The 17,987-nt window shown below is 36.3% G+C and overlaps 1 long non-coding RNA gene across 2 annotated transcripts in view; it reads left to right on the forward strand.

Annotated features, from left to right (window-relative positions):
- The window catches only part of LOC128921924 (uncharacterized), a 136,914-nt gene that overhangs the window by 100,509 nt on the left and 18,418 nt on the right, over window positions 1-17,987 (forward strand). For both annotated transcript variants that reach the window (XR_008471244.1, XR_008471245.1), the window contains exon 5: window positions 6,658-6,705. This is a non-coding gene — a long non-coding RNA (uncharacterized LOC128921924). The remainder of the gene's footprint in view (window positions 1-6,657; window positions 6,706-17,987) is intronic.

Genomic DNA, 17,987 nt, shown 5'->3' on the forward strand with positions numbered 1-17,987 from the left:
CTTTAGTGGGATTTCTTTTTTCGTTCAATATTCCGTACAACATTTTAAGCTGGGTATGATGAGAACCGGTCTTTCGACTCCTTACATAAATGTCAATATCCTTTAGTGGTATTTCTTAAATTTCCGAACCGAACCCACGACCTCTTTTGCACGAACTACATACATCTTTAGCACTAATAGAATGGTACTCCATATAGCGCTGTTTGTTCTAGAGTCTTTTCCAAGATTCAAGTTATTTTTTTGTTGCTTCATTGAGCGATATAAAGGCTTTCTATATGTGAGGTGCATAAAATGATTGCGAAAACAACAATATATTAATATTAATCTTAATGAGTATTAAAAATTTCAACTGAACTGAAGTACTTAATACGTCCCTGGCATGCTACACAGTTAACCTAAATTACAAAAAAAATAAGAAATATTTCCCATGGGTGGTAGCTGTTGGCCGTTGCAAATGGTGTGAATACAGGGAATTAGTTAACTTCTTCTTGGCTTCGTTTGCTAGTCGCAACCATCTGCAATGAAGTGTATATTTCGTATTGTTTTTGTTGTTATGCGACGATATCGTAAATTTGTTAGTTTATTAGCGCAATTTCTTTGGATTAATTAATTTCAGTGAATGCCAAAGGCAAGCGCAGGCATGCGAGTATAAATTTTGTTGTTTTGTCTCGTCTTTTACGAACAGAGCTCTTTTGGCGGCACAGACTCTTTGTTAATGGCGTGTTTCTCCCCTTGCTGGCGTATTGTAGTTAATCGTGTCTGTGCTTTATTTAAAATCAGTTTTGTGTCTCGTATCTTGTATTTAATCGCTGGAAAATAGCTGATAGTAAGTGCATGGAAATTGCTCCTTTGTTCCTTAGTAATCTTCTCCAGGTCTATTGAAAAGAGTATACAAAGAGGGAGAGTGAGTAAGAGTTCAAAGAACACAGAGCTCCTATAACATTTCTGTTTATCTATTCTCTCAAAATCATAAATTGGTTCTGTGATGATCTCATTCGAAACACTTCTCTTACTTTACAATACATTTTCAGTTGGGGTTCGGAAATGTATAGCGAAAGAAAAATGTGAACCACACAGTGAACTAGGGACCTGTTTCTCTTCAACAAGGGTTATAGTTTTGCCTTTCAAGCAAATTGAAGGTAAACCAATAGATCTCGTATATGTAAAGGCCAGGCTTTTCTTGTTCTCTCCTTCACATTCAGACCTCTCGAGTGCAAATATTCCTATTCGTTTACTTTTTCCCTTCGAGATGTTAATTTTTATTCTTAAATATCTATTTTCTTAAAATTGTGATCTCGTTATTCGTTCACAAATGTATCACCACCGAGCAACCTTGATTAACTGGAAAGTTAAATGAAAAATATACAATTTGATATTGAACGTGGTTCCCAAAAAGAACGATGATTCCAAACTCATTTTTATGTGAGCTCCATCTCAACACACCTCTAGATCAACTATGTTAATGGTGTTCGATTTCTAAACTCTTTAAGAGTCACCTTATCAGAAATTCTTGTCGTTCAACCTTCTGGACAATATTTTAGAATGGGTAAGATGATAACCAGTCTTTCGTCTCCTTACATAACCATCCATACCCTTTAGTGGGATTTCTTTTTTCGTTCAATATTCCGTACAACATTTTAAGCTGGGTATGATGAGAACCGGTCTTTCGACTCCTTACATAAATGTCAATATCCTTTAGTGGTATTTCTTAAATTTCCGAACCGAACCCACGACCTCTTTTGCACGAACTACATACATCTTTAGCACTAATAGAATGGTACTCCATATAGCGCTGTTTGTTCTAGAGTCTTTTCCAAGATTCAAGTTATTTTTTTGTTGCTTCATTGAGCGATATAAAGGCTTTCTATATGTGAGGTGCATAAAATGATTGCGAAAACAACAATATATTAATATTAATCTTAATGAGTATTAAAAATTTCAACTGAACTGAAGTACTTAATACGTCCCTGGCATGCTACACAGTTAACCTAAATTACAAAAAAAATAAGAAATATTTGCTTCAGCAATATTCAAAGTTTTGTTCGAAAAAAAAAACTATTTATTATCCGCAAATTTGATTTCCTGTGGGACAAATTGAAGTTAGTACTCAAAGTGACCGCTATATGCATATCCCTGTCATTGTAACTCAAGCAAAATGAGCGCTGTGAGTGTGAGGTATACAAACTTTAGCTGAAAATAGTTCAAAATATATACAGAGAGTTTGAAAAATGTGCGAGTTTGAGAAACTGTAAGCCTAAATAGGTGAAGAGATTAAAAATGAACATTAATTACCTGTGGGCTGAAGTGAGAATATTTTATGAAATTGTAATGTCAAAAGAGCAAATTGAAAATTAAATGAATAAGTCTGAAGGGAAAAGTTTTAAAATTATACAATGGATAGTATGCATGGTATGGGCATGAAGAATTGCAGCTGACGATGAGGGGAAAAGTTAGACGTTGTGTCGGGCAATGAGGTGTTACAGCAAAGTTTAGGATTTTTGGGGATGAAGTTGGAGTGGAAGCATGAATTGAAATTTATAATGAAATGTGTTTTCATTTATTAGTGTTTTTTTGCTGTAATGAATAAGGAAGAAAACTTATTTTTATTCTGAAAATTCTTAAAACTCTCTTATATTTACAACACCTTATGTCTTCACTACGCATATTATTTATCCTCGCATTTCCTCACATTCACACGCAATTCCGTTAATGAAAAACTGCAATTATTTATGGACAATAAGTAATGAAATAAATCGCCACCAAAGTGTAACAATGTCAAATAGCCGTGTGGGTGTGTGGAGCATGGAATGAATATGACACTGTAATATAGTAGCATACATTAGACGAAGAAAATACAGCAAAGTTGGATCATTTGTCATATTATTTAATGAAATTAAGTTAAGTGCTTGCACTGCATACATACGGTACGGTAATGGAGTGGGTTGGAATATCCGCTGGACCATTTAACATTTACGAAGTACCACTATGAAGAGGGAAGGATGAAATGAATGAAGAGATAAAGAGGTGGAGTGTAATAAAAGCTGGTAGCTGGTGCCGTTCCACTAATATTTGAAGTGGTGTGTTCGCATTGCCGGATTTGTCATCCGAAAGTATCATCTAGCTCCAATCTAGTCTAGGAACCGAGTTGTGACTAGGAACTGAATCTAGAGACTTCGTATTGACCTTTTAATTTCAAATTGACATAATAGAGTGAGCTCAAAAAGTTAGTTTAAGGGGTTATATATGTTGAGGTGCGGGAAAATTGGGAAAATTTTGATTTTCTGTAGAGGTATGTAGCCATATTTTTATCGAATACTTGGTATACGTCTTGCATAGTACAATGTCTAATCTCAGCTCAAGAACATAAAAAATACTAATAATTGTAAAAGTTATGGCAATTTACTCAAAACACGTTTTTTTAAAGAGGCTTGCCTGGACTACGATTCCAGTTCATCAGCTCAACTGAAAGCATAAAAGCAAACAAATTTCATTAGTTAGGGACTTGTGGTGTTCTTGAACGATTCATTGAAATGAGAAAAAAAATGTTAACGGGAACTATTTTCTCAAAAAGACTACTTTTTTCATCTGATGAAATGTATTGAAAAAATCTTAACATTGATATGAAGATTTAAACGAAAAAAAATGAAGTCATTCAAGGACACGGAAATAAATTACGAACAATTTGAAAAAAAAATGAAATCGGTTGAAAATTCTTTCGGCAATTCAAGTCACCGCAAAGAAGTTTTCAGAGAAACATGATTTCGAGATAATCGCGTTTAAAGTTTCAAGTACACTTTTATCTAGTGCCATAACTTCGCTTCTACTACTTAAATCTCTATAAAAATGTGAGATAATATTCTTAAGAACGTATTCTTTAAGATAAAAGAATAAAAAAATTTAGATTTTTTGAATGACTGCAACATATACATATGCATCCCTTAACAAACTCTCCTTCAGCTTTCAAAAAATTCACGTATGTGTGATAGGATATAAAACCTGAGGATAGGTTGATCTGATTTCTGCAGTCTCATAGTGATATTCAACCGACTGAAGGAGTTTAAATAGCTACGCTGTAAAAAAGGGCAATAATGGTAACATTTCGAACAATTTGCATTCACTATTTCAATTTGAGTACACGAATACTGCTCGAGGTCAGGGGTTAACTGCTGTGTTCGTCACTAATTGCGCTAATTGACTTATTTCATTGTACAAGGAGACTAGGGAAGAGTAGATAGTTCACTAAAAGTAATTTTAGATACATCGAGACCCGATAATCTCGTAACGTTGAAAAAATCCCCAGACAATAATATCCTCAAGAACTCCACTTGTGATAGTTACCTGTAAGTGCTGGTTAGCTGAAAATATATATTTATCTCTCTTCCTCTGCCGTCTGGTGTCGCTATCTTCTCTTTTTTATTTCAAAACAATTTGCCTTAGAACTATCGTATACAAAATTATTATTGTGCTGGATTTTGAAATCCATGCAATCTGAACAAATCTAACTTCTAACTAAAATTAGAAAATTAAGTACAGACACAGAGAGTTTATGAGCAAAACATGAGAAATCAAGCCAAGCAACTTGTAATTCAGTAAAAACTAACACAAAAACTATGATAACAACAGAAACAAAAACATATTTTATTTTTTATTATGCATACACCCCTCGCATTGTTTAGCTTGCAACATGCAACACAAAAAGTGGTAAATGAGAGATAAAAACAACAAAAAGAAAGCCAAATGATAAAATATGAGCAACAGACAGACACTAAAGTTTTTTCTAGGCAAAATGCAATAAAAGCTGGCCAGTGTGCTGACGGATGAGGTGACCATAAGTGAAGGCAACGAGCGCGAATTCTCGCCAGGAAAACGCTAAACCATTTTAATGCATACGAAATGACGTGCAGCTGTAAAAAAATACAAAAGAGGAAGTGTTTTATAAATAAAAGAGTTGGAAAGCGCATAAAGAGAAGCAAAATGCAAAAAATTCAAACCTCACAGAGTTACCCGGCAAGCAAGCAAGCAAGCGTCTATAATGAAGCCTTAGTAGTGAGAAAGAAATAAAAAAAAACAAAACAGAAAAAAAGAGAATATAAAGAATGCGCTTACCATTTTTGTTTTATTGTATTTATTTTATTTTTTAACACAAAAGTTTGCGCTGTTGTCTTTTTTTCTGCTTGCTTCGTACCGCTTCGTGCGTTAAGATGATTGTGGAAGGACATTTGCTGCTTGAGTTGGTTTCCCTAAATAATGCGTGTATATGTATGCATGTATGTGTGTGAATTGCTCTCTCTGCATTACACGCCAGTGATTATCTTTTCACACATTTGTGAGTTCTCAAGCATTCGCCATTGTCCGTGTACTTTGGCTTTGACTACGAGTACATGGCTTTTGACGAATTTCCATGCATTTTTATAATGAGCACAACATAATTTGGGAGTTGGTTTGCATTTTCGGTTGTTTTGAAGTTGGTTTTATTTGAATTCATGTTTGAGCCGGAAAGTAGACTTTAACTCGTTTGAAATTTCACTACGAGCGTTTGGATTCAGGAAAAAAGGAGTTGAGTCGGATGTTTAAATGATTGAGTAGTGAGTTATCTGTAGCTAGGGATTAACTTTGCTCGGAAAGTTTTTATTTAAACGAATTTCAAGTTCCACAGTTATGTTATAGAACTATATGTATTCTTCCATAAAGAGATGCTATTTGATAAGATTTATTAAAATACGACTTATTAAGAGCATTTTTTCTGAAGAATAAGAAAATTTTAGCAAAGTTGGATCATTTCTCATATTATTTAATGAAATTAAGTTCAGTGCTTGCACTACATACATACGGTACGGTGGTGGAGTGGGATGGAATATCCACTGAACCATTTGACATTTACAAAATACTAGTATGGAGAAGAGAAAAGAGGTGGAGTATAATAAAAGGACAAAAATCAAACTCTACACGTCGCTTATCATTCCCGGCCTGCTTTATAGTGCAGAAGCATGGACGATGTCAAAATCCGATGAGACGACACTAAAAGTTTTCGAGAGGAAAATTTTGCCCAAGATTTATGGTCCTCAGAACATTGGCAACGGCGAATACCGCAGAAGATGGAATGATGAGCTGTATGTGTTGTTCGACGACAGAGACATAGTCCAGCGAATAAAAAGACAGCAGCTACGCTGGCTAGGTCATCTTGTCCGAATGGACTGAAACACTCTAGCTCTGAAAGTTTCCGATGCAGTACCCGCCGGAGGAAGTCGAGGAAGGGGAAGGCCTCCACTCCGTTGGAGGGACCAGGTGGAGAGCGACTTGGTTACACTTGGGATCTCCAACTGGCGCCGAACTGCTAGGGAAAGAGTGGAGTGGCACGTTATCATCGATTCGTCTATAACCTGTTAAACGGTTCCTACGTCAATCACATGCATAATAAAAGCATGATATAGATAAACCAATCTTCAATCTAATTTTAAAATTAGTCTCTAATTTCTCTAATTTTTTTAATTTTCTCTACCAATATTTACACTGTGATTTATAAAATAGTTTTACTTAAAATTATAATGGTTTCAGATCCGAGAGGAGTTCGACTTTTCTTTTATTTAAGCATATGTATCTATCTGTCTATCTCTAATACTTTTAGTTATTTAATAAAAGTTCTGTTTACTCTTCCAGGTTGCTAACGAGCGCTCTTTCGTATTATGGTCTTGTGAGTGCTAATGGGTAAGTGAAACAAAACACACAATCTTATTATTGTACCTTTTTTAAATAAAATAAAGTTATTTAATTAAAATTATATATGTATATAAAAATACGGCAAATGAAACCCCAAACAACTATGTGAAATATGCAATTTGGCATTTTCGAAATGAAGAATTGAGAATCTCGGTATTCAGTCGTAATACGCGTATTAATGGGATACTATCTCATAAAAATATATGTATATGTTTGTCTCCTTTCTTAATATAAATTTTAATAACTTTAGAAACCGACTAAATTTTTTATATGTGAAGAGTTTGTCAATATGAGCAACAGTTTTTTTTTTTTTTAATAAACCAAAAACGGTTTGGGATATCAATAAAATTGCTGAAAAAATTAAAACCCTTTATACTTACTCTATTTTATTTTGTGCCAAAGTGGGACCCTCATAAATTTTGTGTATCTTTTCTACAATAAATCTCTTCTATTTATAAGTTAGTCCTTTTAAAAGCTACTTTCACCAGATTTAGGATATATTTGCATCATATTATCCTTATTATATGTTTAGTAAAGTCTTACTATATATACGTAGTTGTCATTCCTGGCATTTGTTGCTCATACGCGATGACGGTCAATGCTATGATCGGCTTAATACCTAATATAAGCCTTCAAAAAGTATCAATTTGTTTGGTTTTTCTTAGAATTATATACGAAGTGTTAAAATTGAGCAAGTTAATTTATTTAGAAGTATGCCGTGCGTTAGAACAACAGCTCAACATCGACCTAAGTTCCAAAACATGTTCAAGTGTGTCTAAACTTGTACCCAATTGTCTTAATGTATTGAAGTTACCTTAAAAGTAGTAGGTAATCACAATGTTGGTAATTTGAAAGGCTTTTAGTCAGAAAGTAGTAGTTGGAAATTTCAAAATATCGACCCAATCCTAAACGATTGTTAGAAGTGTTGTTGTAATTTTTATGGTGTTTCGGTCCAAATGACTGACCCATAATCTGTTAAATCTGTAGAGTTAACATATTTGATTAACATTATGGCGCCTTCTTGTTGTTATAACATTTCTTTTGCTAATATTCACTTCGTTTTTTGATAATGAATCGCAGCGCCACCTGTCGGAATTGTATTATCCTTATACAGGCAAACAAACCAATTCTATTTTAATTCCTATATGAGCTTAAATGTAATCTACTTTACCGATCTTAAATAATGTCTGTCAGAAGAAACTACTAAGTTCAAAAGTTTCCCTACTATTCTAATTAATTTAATATTCCGTCGCTGCGCTTTTATTTCGATGAAATTTAGTGCAATCGCGTCCCAAATGTCGCATATGTGTTTGTTTTTTGTTTTTGTTTTTGCATTTGCATTTTCCACTTGCCACTTGGCCTTAATTCGGTTTAGAAAAGGCGCAAATTTTATGTGCCATTAAATTATTTGTATGAATTTTCTAGTGCCGTCTTTACCTTTGAGAAATCGCGTTGATTACGATGGTCTCGCGCGCAGAGCACACCTTCCCAGCCTCCCCTTGCTGCACTGATGCTGCACATTGGTGCATTTTGTTCATAAGTGTAAGTATGTAATCATATACATTACCACCGCTACTACTACTACATATGCACCCGGCACTTTTCCACTGGCTTACGCATATACACCCGTTACTGCGCGAATCTACTTAAGCACCGTTGCATTTTTTTCTTCAGCATAATTTTCCATTTTGGCATCAAACATTTGCACAGTGCCCCATGCACTATCGCTTGTTGTTGTTGTTGATAGTTGGTTGTGTGCTTATCCCAGCGGAGCGCATGCTCAATTTGCTTCCAGACACACTTATGCAAATGCAAGGCTTACCCCCCGCTCCCCTTAACTCACTCCCTGCACTTCAGTCGAGGCATCAGCGTATGCACAATTGCTTTTGCTCTCGCCAAAGCTGCTATTTAGCTGTGTGCAGTGAAGCGTTAAGCTTTTCGAATTTTATCGCGTGTGCCAGAAATGCTTCTTCGTTCGAGTCGACATATATTCTGGGTACATAAGCATACTTATGTCTGTGCTAAGGTAGTTTCAAGGAATTTTTCTTGCAAAATTTTTTTAGCCGAATGAGTGAAATTGCCTTTGGCGCAAAAGCGCGATTTCAAATTAAGATGCGCCGCTCTCGAGCGGTAACAAAAACTAAAAAATTACCATAGTTCGTAACTACTGTCACTGGGTTGAGTAAGTCAAAGCTCGGCGCTGGAGTGCAATTACTAGTTCAACCTCCTAAATATGCAATGCTTAAGTATACTCTAGCGAATTAGATGGGCCTTCTCCACGAGTATCTCTTGTAGGTGTATTGCCGCAAAGATTTCTGGCAGACTCAGGAAATTAGTGTGTCTGAATCTGCAGCATTTAAAATTTTCCTTCAGCGAGGTGCCCACTCACTTCATCAAGCCTAAGGAGTTAATGAGTAATTATCAACACTACGAATTGTATTGGTTTAAATCACAATAAGGTTTACCAGGTTTAATATTCGGGGTCAATTACAAGGAGTGTAGTAAACTAGTGATTGGAGTCTAGTAAGCTAGCGATATATAATATACGAAGTTTGATATTTTCCTAGTTGAAAAAAATCTGACTGGTCATTGCCCCAAGACGTCCATGCCGTGAGCCAAAAATCTTGCCGGCAATCAGTAGCTGGACCTATCTGAAATAAGGCGAGGTAGAAAGTTAGAATCCTCCTGGAACTTCCTTATTGAGAGTAAAGTTACTTACCCACCTTTAACCATCGAGATGAACTAGTTGAAATCGAAATAATTTGGCTTGTTAGATTTCTGTTCAATTCCTTGAAATTTGTCGTTGTATGAGGGCTGTTTTGGTATCACTATGAAATTTTCTATAGCTATTGAAGTGTGATCTCCAGACTGTTGATCAGACTTAACACATACCTAATCTATCCAAAGTAGATAATTATAAATATGGTCCCAAGAAAAATGTTTGTAGTTTATTTGTGTTTGTCAGGTCTACAACTTTGCTTCCGTCGTTTTTCAATAGATGTCTCTAGGGTCAAGCACTGGTCAATTAAATCGATTTTTTTATATCGTTCTTGGACATTTGCGGGAAATTTTGCTTTTCTTTTTTAATTCCAAGAAAAGTGCGGATGAGGCTCTGCGACATTTGTAACCGTTTTTTATACAAAATGAATCAAGAAAAGAAAGGCTAAGTTCAGGTGTAACCGAACATTTTGTACTCTCGAAATTTATTTATGTAACTTTCTTATCAGAACGCACAGTTTAACCCATATATTCGGCATAAAGCCCACTAGAATAATGAATATTGACTCATAAGTCGGTGATACTACTCCCATTTTATTTTCATACTATTACACTTTCAACTGTTCTGAATCTTATCATTTTATTTTGCCTATTTATTCTTGGAGGTTGAAGTTGCTGGAAAGTAATATTTTGATGAAAAAGCTCAAGTGTGGCCTCGAATATTTTCTGATATCTTCACCAAGTATACTTCGGTTAGATTTTGTCAAATTGTTTACACTAACATCAACAGAAATGTGTATTTGAAACGCATGAACACATATTTCTCATAAACTTTGCATATATAAGTTCATGGAACCCTTCACGAATACTGGAATGAAAAGTAGTAAGTATTATCGTACATATTACATATTTAAAACGTCAGCTCTTCATTTGAGGTAATAATCCACAATAAGAAAACAATATTAAGCAAATTATTTGCCACCTTATCCAAAATTCTCATTTTTTTAAATTTATAATAAAAAAACAAATTCATAAACATCTATCGTGAACATACATTATATTTATGTATATCTTCTTGACTGGTGTAGAAACCGTTTACGCGGTTATAGCCGAGTCCACAACAGCGCGCCACGTATTCCTCCTTCTGGCAGTTTGGCACCAATTGGTTATACCAACCGAAGCCAGGTCCCTCTCCACCTGTTCCTTCCATCGGAGTGGAGGTGTCCCTCTTCCTCGGCTTCCACCAGCGGGTACAGCATCGAATACTTTCAGAGCTGGAGCACTTTCATCCATTCGAACAACATGACCTAGCCAGCGTAGCCGCTGTTTTTTTATTCGCTGGACTATGTCTATGTCGTCGAATAACACATACAGCCGTTGCCAATGTTTGAGGGACCATAAGTCTTCCGTAAAACCTTTCTCTCGAAAACTGCTAGTGCCGCCTCATCAGATGTTGACACCGTCCACGCTTCTGCACCATAAAGTAGGACGGTAATGATGAGGGACTTGTAGAGTTCAGTCCATAGTAACACCTGTTGGCAACAGTGATTCTGCGTTGGATTTCAAGGCTGACATTATTATCGGTGTTAATGCTGGTTCCTAGGTATACGAAATTATCTACAACTTCAAAGTTATGAAAGTCAACAGTGATGTGGGAGCCAAGACGCGAATGCGCTGACTGTTTGTTTGATGACAGGAGATATTTCGTCTTGTCCTCGTTCACCACCAGACCCATTCGCTTCGCTTCCTTATCCAGTCTGGAAAAAGCAGAACTAACGGCGCGGGTGTTGTTTCCCATGATATCGATATCATCGGCGTACGCCAGTAGCTGAACACTCTTATAGAAGATTGTACCTTCTCTATTTAGCTCTTCAGCTCGTATAATTTTTTCTAGCATCAAGAAGACACACGATAGTGAGTCACCTTGTCTGAAACCTCGTTTGGTATCGAACGGCTCGGAGAGGTCCTTCACGATCCTGACGGAGCTTTTGGTGTTACTCAACCTCAGCTTACACAGCCGTATTAGTTTTGCGGGGATACCAAATTCAGACATCGTGGCATAAAGGCAGTTCCTTTTCGTGCTGTCGAAAGCAGCTTTAAAGTTGACAAATAGATGGTGTGTGTCGATCCTCTTTTCACAGGTTTTCTCCAAGATTTGGCGCATGGTGAATATCTGGTCAGCTGTTGATTTTCCCGGTCTAAAGCCACACTGATAAGGTCCCATCAGTTTGTTGTTATGTATATAGTATGTATAAATATAAACTTGTATTTAATATTGGCACTTTCGTAATTAATTGGCAACATTACCGCGTGCCAAACTGATGAATACGAGTATGTGGTAAACCACTGCATTATAACCTACGTATCCCCTGCTGTGCTATTAATTTCCAAAAGAGCATGCTTATACACCTATGTATGTATGTATGTACAAACATGTACATATATGTGTACGTATAAACTTATGTACATTTAATTTGCAGAGACATATGCACCACTAAAAGTGTATCTGTAATTATGTGCAAAGCAAAAATCATGTGAAATCGAATTATTTTAATTCATTTGACTTGTGATTGAAATGTTGGCTTTCCAATGCAACTGCTACAGAAACTTAAAGTTCATATTACTTAAAAAATCCATTGCATTAAGGGGCTGACTTTTCTCTTTAACTATTTAATGCGTTAAAATATTTTAATGTCATGGTTATTGATTATTTCATCAAAAAGGATTTTAGAAAAATAAAAAATATATACATATATTTTAAGTAACAAGTGGTTCGAAAAAAATTAAATACAGTAAATGAATAGTTTTCAAAGCTACAGCACAAACTGTGTACGATCTCCAAAATCATCATGATATTTTTACTACATGTGTGTCTCGGGTATTATTCTCTCATTTAGTAAAATGTTTTTTTTTTAAACTTCTTTAAGGCAAAGTATTAATTTGGTCGAGGCTGCCTTACTCCGTATTAACTATTTATTATAAATCATGTTCCTAATTACTTTTAAACCAGGTTATAATTTCTCCATTTTAATTTTTTTAGCTGTCCCGACTCTCTTCAGGCGTTACTAATTTGTTTAATGTATGCCAGTTGCTATCATTACTCTCTACGCGGCCCAAATAAGTAAGGTATAATAGTTAATGACTATTGGTTCAGGATCTTCCATTTATCTACTTTAATATACCTATATTATATATATGGTTTCCAAGTAGTTGTTGTAATGTTCTGCTTACAACAAAGCAAACACCTGAAAGTGTTATTTTTGCCTACTTCTGTCTTTCTCAAAACGTATATTAGCATGCAAGAAACAATATAAAGTTTTCCCATTAGTTACGCCCTTACAAGTTTGAAGTTGGAGTTTCGAGTTTGTCGCAGTATATTGAAGTTAGTTTGTGTTTTACTACAGTAATATTAAAGTAAAAGAGGCACTGTTATAGCATAGTTTGGTGGATTCACGACTAAGGACAATTTGAAAATAAAAGCTTCATTGGATACATGAGAGCAGAGTTCACAGTAGTCGATTTCGGGTCTCGTAGTTGTAATTAAAGATAGTTACGAGATTGATATAGAAAAGTAGATGATTTATGGAGAAAGGCCACTTTGAAAAAGCGACCCTCGAGTGATCTAGGTTCTATAAATTGGAGAGGAGCTTGAATTGAAAGTATATTATATTCCATATGTTAATAATATATCCATTTTTATATCCCACTTGTCCATTCTGGTCAACGGAGACAGGGTGAATAATTTAAGCTCGAATTGGTCGTGTAAATTTGTACATAATAATGCTAAACTTTTCATTGTAAGGACCCCTTTTTATGCTCTCTTATGTAACTAAAATCAATAACTATGGTAATTCTTTAACGATCGAGGTTAGCGCTTTATGACAATTATAATTAAAATGGACTTCTCTCTGTTCGGATCAGATAATCGTTTCAGTTATAACAAGTCTTCATTTCGAAGTGGAAAGTAGTAGTTCCAAGACAATCTTTAAAAAATTTATGCTTAAATCAGTCCCGCTAGAAGTTACTCTCTGGAAACAAATCTCTTCTTTATTTCCATTCACGATTTCTGCATTCTGACAGTTTAACTCCTCCAGGACATTATTGTTACAAATTTTTGCAAATTACCAAAATAAATAAATGACTTTTCAACAAATGCAACAGAACATTTAAATATTTTCCGTCTAACTCGCTTTATCCACTCCCCGAGCGTTGTTTGTCGAGTTTGGTGGCCTGTTGTTGTTGTTGAGTTGAGTTTCTAACTTTTGTCGGTCAGTGTTGACACCTCACAAAGCCCCATTGGCCATGCCAGTGCTGTTGCCAAACAAGTAGTATGTACTAGTGGCATATTCGCATGTTGCCAAATGTGTTGTTGCTGTTAGCGGTGTGTGGCAAGTAGTAACGCCAACTTTTCACTGTAGCATTTTTGTGTGTTATTTTTTAACATGGCCGTCATGCAGCTTTTGGCTAGCGCAACACAGGAAAGGCTACATTGAATTGCGCTTGCGGACCCCCAACGAGTACGTGGACATGAATGTGTGAAATGTAGATCTGCGGTTACATGTGGTCGTCGAGTGCTCTGCCACGATTTAGTTGTATGTGGTGCGGCGTTTGTTGCATTTGCTGCATGTGGCAATTAAATTTACAACGACAGTGCAAAAGCTCGCGGGCTTTAGCACAACTGGTGGACCCGAGGTTGACTTGTTGGGTGTTGAATGCGACAGCTTATGGAGGTGTGTAGAATGGCACTGCGTACCGGCGGTGAATTGCCATAAACAAGGCTACGACTACGTCTAATAAATTATGTACTCAACTATTAAACTAACTGTTGAGGTTGGGCTAAGTTAGGAGTGCAAGTGAACTTGGGTAACCAATGTTTTTAAAAGCGTATTTTTACAGTGGTTACATCTAGGACCTATATTAGAATTATTAAATGTTGTAAATTCATTTAGAAACTATTTGGTTTGCTTGTTCGCCAATAATTGGAATACCATTACCAAAAAAAAAAAATGGTTCCAATAATCCAACTGATATGTCTGAGGACAGAGAACTAGATAAATTAACTTCTCCAAAAACAGTGATGATCCGACCGCTTTAAAGTGTACCTCTAATATAGAAATAATCACAAAAATAATTTAAAAATGTCTTTTCGTATTTAAACTGTTAATCAAATCTGTTATCAAAATAGGCGATATTAATACTTAATCGTTTTATTTCCCAGTTTTGTAGGAAGCCAGACCAATTCCATTTGTCCTATCTAGAACCCTAGGGTCTCTGCCTATCTCTACTACGTCATACCAAATCTCTCCTTCATCATGACACCTAATCAAATGGAGTCATGAACCCAGTTATGTATGGAACTCGATTTCTTTTGCATGGCCACCACGGGTCGCTGAACCCAATTTTCGACGGTTTTAAAGCATAAATCGATCGATACTGCTTCAATTTCACGTTCGATATTCGTACGAAGTTCATGGATCGTCGCTGTCTTGTTGGCATAAACCATAGGCTTGACGTAGCTCTACAGGAAATAGTCTAACGGCGTCAAATCGCACGAACTGAGGCGGTCAATTGACTGGGCCATTTCGTGAGATAACACAATCACCAAACTTGGTTTTCAATAAATAGATTGTGGCATTCGCTGTATGGCTTGTTTTGATTATTGACGACCATAAATTGGACATAGCGCTCTTAAAGTTGAGACTATTGACTCCGAATTTCGGTAGTGTATTTTAATAATTTCGACTCGTTGTTGGATCGTGTATCTTTCCATGATGAAATGATAAACCTTACTGAAGAGAAATGTCAAAAGAGCCTGAAAGAATATGCGGTCGACCATCAGCCCTTAAGTGTGAAATGACAAAAAACTATGACATTTCTTAAAATTAAATCAACAGAAAAAGAGTCTGCCAGGTCTATAACCAAGACATATTTTTCAAGCCCGGTAATAAAGAACGGTGAACATAGCCGATTTCATCTTATTATCATAGAGGTAGATACTATTCATATATTTGTACTCTGTGTACTCGGTGAATGAAAAACTTGTAAAGAGAGGAAATTTAAAAATCTCATATATATACATATATATAACGCAGTGTTTTCCATGACTTTTTCTTCCATAGCTGCTTTCATTTCATTTTTAAGGCAAATATTATATTTAAGCTACTTTCAGTTGTGGCTACCGTGAGAGTTCATGACATTGGTCTGTAATTAGGAGTGGAAGTGCAGCAAAAATTTATATTTTAAATCACAACAAAAACATTATGCTAAAAATATGAACTAAAAATTTCACACAACCAAAATCACTAAATGCAGTTAAAATAATGGAGAAAGAGGAAGAAAAAGTGCAGTGCAATGAACCGAAAAGTTATTATTACGCACGTCGGGGTCAGTAAAGTGAGCGCAGAGTTTACTCATTTGCTCTGGCGCAACCAGAAAGTGTGTGGTGTGGTCATAAATTAATTTGGATTGAACTTTTTTTTGCTTGAAATATGAAGCTTGCACTTCATTTTGCACGCTAGCGGCACTTCAGTTTAACAACTGAGTGCTGAGTTCGCAGATTTTAGTATGTTACGCATACGCCCTGGGGGTCTTGGAAAGGATGTCCACACATATGTGCGCTTCACTCACGCTCAGACGATGTTCACTCTAATATTTATACGGAAAATGTTATATACATTCGAGATTTTTGATATTACTCCGTGCATAGGTTTGGTAAGCCCTTAGCTATTATTATAAATCCCTCCACCTTATTTACTTTTCGCATACACTAATTATACACTTCAAATCGCGCATAAATCTACTTTTCTGCATATTTAAATATTTTCGTTGAATAAATTTTGCTGCATAAGTAATTTTACTGTATTATTGAGTTTTGTTTTTTGTGCGAAGTTGGCTGCGGTTGTTTGATTGTTCGCGAAAATATCACTATCTACTTGCTGATCTACTAGCTTATTTTTTAAGCCACTATTTGTTAGCCGAGTTTTTAGCTTTGTTTTTGTAGTTATTTTATCGTGTGTTCTTTTGAACTTGAGCGACCATCTGCAGACTTCTCGTAATGAGGATGAAAAGAAATACATATACATAGACAGATTGAATATTATATTTTGTATGTTTGTATACCCACTCAGAAAATTATTCTAAATTTGACTATGACGGCTTTACTACCCCAACATTGATAAGTATTCAAAATAAACAGAATCCTAGAGCTATTTAAGATTACAAAACAAATCCGTTCTACAATTATAAGCTTCTTTGAGTCGGGGGTTGTTAAGAGGTTGTTGAAAGTTTTTGTGTTAGCGTCAAAGGGCTCGGAATGATCCCTCTATATTATCATTGAATACATGTAATCATTTCTTTAACCTGATGCTGGAAAAAATTATACGAGCTGCAGAGCTAAATAGAGAAGGTACAATCTTTTACAAGAGTGTACAGCTCCTGGCGTACGCCGATGATATTGATATCATCGGTAGCAACAACCGCGCCGTTTGTTCTGCTTTTTCCCGCATGGATAAGGAGGCGAAGCGAATGGGTCTGGAGGTGAATGATCACAAGACGAAATATCTCCTGTCATCAAGCAAACAGTCGGCGCATTCGCGTCGTGGCTCCCACGACACTGTTGACAGTCATAACTTCGAGGTCGTAGATAATTTCGTATACCTGGGAACCAGCATCAACAACACGAACAATGTCAGCCTCGAAATCCAGCGCAGAATAACTCTTGCCAACAGGTGCTACTTTGGACTGAGTAGGCAATTGAACAGTAAAGTCCTCTCTCGACGAACCAAAATCAAAGTCTATAAGTCGCTTATCATTCCCGTCCTGCTTTACGGTGCAGAAGCTTGGACGATGTCAACATCAGATGAGACGACACTAGGAGTTTTCGAGAGGAAAATTTTGCGCAAGATTTATGGTCCTCAGAACATTGGCAACGGCGAAAACACTCCAGCCCTGAAAGTGTTCGATGCAGTACCCGCCGGAGGAAGCCGAGGAAGGGGAAGGCCTCCGCTCCAAAGTAGAGCGTAGATAAGTAGGTAGGTAAGATGGATGTCTCACGACGCACTTCCGCCTTTAGGAGGCTATTGTGACTCCACCGGGACTAGAATCCCCTTGTTCAATTCAACAAGTTTATTAATGCAACCTCGGAGACATCGTAAAGTAAATCATATCTGATTGTTGTTTTTCTTTTCCTGTGCAAGGCCTTATATCCACAAAGAAGATGTTCTACTATCTCCTCCTCTTCTACTTCTTTGCAGCTTCTGCAACCGTCATTGTATGGTGTCCCGTCTACCTGTCTACCTGTTAACACTTCTACTAGAGTCGTTTCTTTTAAATTTCAATAAGCGACATGTGTGGCCCTTATTCCATTCTTTATCGCAATTTATTTGTAAGGTAGTACCTAGTCTGGCGAGTTCATCCGCTACACAGTTTTCCGGAATGTCACTATGTCCTGGATCCCATTGCAGATTTATTGTGGAATAGTCCCAGTAATAGCTCAAGGTATTCTTTTACAATCTTTGATGAGTCTCTAAGAAATATTAGTGATTATGATTTCG

This window comes from Zeugodacus cucurbitae, chromosome 5, assembly GCF_028554725.1.
Source record: "Zeugodacus cucurbitae isolate PBARC_wt_2022May chromosome 5, idZeuCucr1.2, whole genome shotgun sequence".
Taxonomy (NCBI): domain Eukaryota; kingdom Metazoa; phylum Arthropoda; class Insecta; order Diptera; family Tephritidae; genus Zeugodacus; species Zeugodacus cucurbitae.